The following is a 2,582-nucleotide window of genomic DNA, read 5'->3' as shown; positions in this document are numbered from 1 at the left end:
CAAAGTAATGGTGATGTCATAATGACAGGCTGAAGAGTAAGCCAGAGTTTTCCACTTCAGGTCATGGTATGGGTGGCGGCACTTCCAGAGGGGCCACAGCAGTTTGGCAGAGGGACAGACTCAGAGGGGCTCTTGGGGAGCTCAAGTGGGGCCCACAGAGACCTTCTCTCCGGGGTTACAAACTGGCATTGGGTGGAGAGAGAGTCGGTATTCACACCCGGGGGAGCCTCACCCCCAAAGTGGATTTTAAGGACTGCAGCACACTGGGGAGGCAAGGGCCCCACATCACTCTCACCCTCTCCCCAGCCCGCTTCTTGCTTCCTGGTCCTGCTCTTTATTGGGGAAGGAGAATCTTATCTGACTGGTGGAACTCCAGGACCATCCCTGGCCAGCATCAGTAGTGGGCAGGGTCAGTGCATGTTCAAGGCTATGCACACCGAGCCCCAGCCATGCACGAGGGCGGGGCTTTCTGGACCTTCCTCAGGCTCCCTATTGGTCCACATTGCACATGGCCTCCCCACACTCACACTGCCTGGTGAGCATTTTCAGGAGGACCAACGGCCCCTTCAGGTCCCGTCTGCCCGTGTTAATCATGCTGAGGGGTTCCCAGGAGGAGAAGTCCTGGGAACCAGACTGTGCTGAAGTCACAGTGGCGGGGGTGTGGTCCCCAAAGCACCTGAGGGGGCCACTTGTGCTGCTGGGTTCCTGGCTGAATAGCGTGGCATTGGCCTTTCTGCTATGATGGTTTCCCCTTTTTGATAACAGCAGCACGAAGCAGTCCCCCTCAGAGGCCTGACGGAGGAGGGAGCCTTCAGCCAGGCCCAGCTTGAAGGGGTGCTTTTGAAATAGGCAGGTGTCCTGGATGTGAGGAGAGGGTTGATGGCAAGATAGAGCAGCCCCGAGGGATGGAGGGGGTGATGGGAACAGGGGCTTTCATAAGGCAGGTTCCAGCTTCCCAGGAACCCTGTGTTTCTGTGCCAGGCAGTGAATCTGTTGGTACCGACACCCATCAGCACGCATCAGGGAGTTTCCTCGTGGGTCCCTAGGGAGCCTGAGGAAGGTCCAGAAAGCCCCGCCCTCGTGCATGGCTGGGGCTCGGTGTGCATAGCCTTGAACATGCACTGACCCTGCCCACTACTGATGCTGGCCAGGGATGGTCCTGGAGTTCCACCAGTCAGATAAGATTCTCCTTCCCCAATAAAGAGCAGGACCAGGAAGCAAGAAGCGGGCTGGGGAGAGGGTGAGAGTGATGTGGGGCCCTTGCCTCCCCAGTGTGCTGCAGTCCTTAAAATCCACTTTGGGGGTGAGGCTCCCCCGGGTGTGAATACCGACTCTCTCTCCACCCAATGCCAGTTTGTAACCCCGGAGAGAAGGTCTCTGTGGGCCCCACTTGAGCTCCCCAAGAGCCCCTCTGAGTCTGTCCCTCTGCCAAACTGCTGTGGCCCCTCTGGAAGTGCCGCCACCCATACCATGACCTGAAGTGGAAAACTCTGGCTTACTCTTCAGCCTGTCATTATGACATCACCATTACTTTGATGCCACCCCCCACCCCCTTTGACCTTTACTAATAGGTTCTGGCCAACTAAGGAGCATTGTCTGATTTGAGGTTGTTGTGGAAACCGGCTGGGGCAGCTTCGAGCTATTGAGAAGCCGTGGGCCCGTTGGGAGTTTGGATTATACTCCAAATCTGATTCCTAGCCCAGCGCCCCTGCCCCCAGTGGCTCCCATTCATCTGTCCACTTGCCAAGGAAGGGCCCAGGGCAGCGTGTGGGGCTTGGGGAGGGAGAGCGAGGCTCAGGTACATACTGGGATTCATAACCCATATTTATGTTGAATGTTAGGAGTTAAATTCAATGAAAGAGCATTAGAAAACATATCCTAGTTTTCAAAGCAACATATATCCAAATGTTAAAATCTGTATGCATTGGCATACAAAATAACCATACTTTATTAAGAATTTTAGAAAGAAAGATATATGGAGGGCCAAGGAAACCAGTTATTTAATCGATGCTCACATTTCATAAATTCACTGTGAGGTGTGAACTTTCTCAGTGCACTGCCATGTATCAACAACTTTCAGAGTCAATCATGGGTAGTCGTATGGACTCACCTAGCAATAGAGGAAAGCAAAATCCAAGACACAGCTTTTAGGAAGGTCTGGAAAGTGCCTGATCTGGCCGGGCACAGTAGTGGCTCATGCCTGTAATCCCAGCACTTTGGGAGGTCGAGGCTGGTGGATTGTTTGAGCTCAGGAGGTTTAGACTAGCCTGGGCAACATAGTGAAACCCTGTCTCTTTATCAACATGGGGAAATAGAAAAAGTGAGAATAGAATAAGATAGTGGAAAACAGAACACTAAATTCTTCCATGCCACGAGCACAGATAAGTCAACACTTGCAAGAACAGGGAGAGGGTCAAGAAATCAACCTGGGGAAACAGACAAAGGTGCAACCTCTTTAAAAGCCATTTTCTTTATTGTTGTTAGAGTGCTGCTTATGTAATAACATTTTAATTTTAATAAAAAGGTTGACAGAAAGGAAACCATTAGGTAACAGTGTGGGTAGTTTGTGGACATGGAGTGAA

This window comes from Saimiri boliviensis, chromosome 8 (genome assembly GCF_048565385.1).
Source record: "Saimiri boliviensis isolate mSaiBol1 chromosome 8, mSaiBol1.pri, whole genome shotgun sequence".
NCBI lineage: Eukaryota > Metazoa > Chordata > Mammalia > Primates > Cebidae > Saimiri > Saimiri boliviensis.
This window is presented reverse-complemented; position numbering follows the sequence as displayed.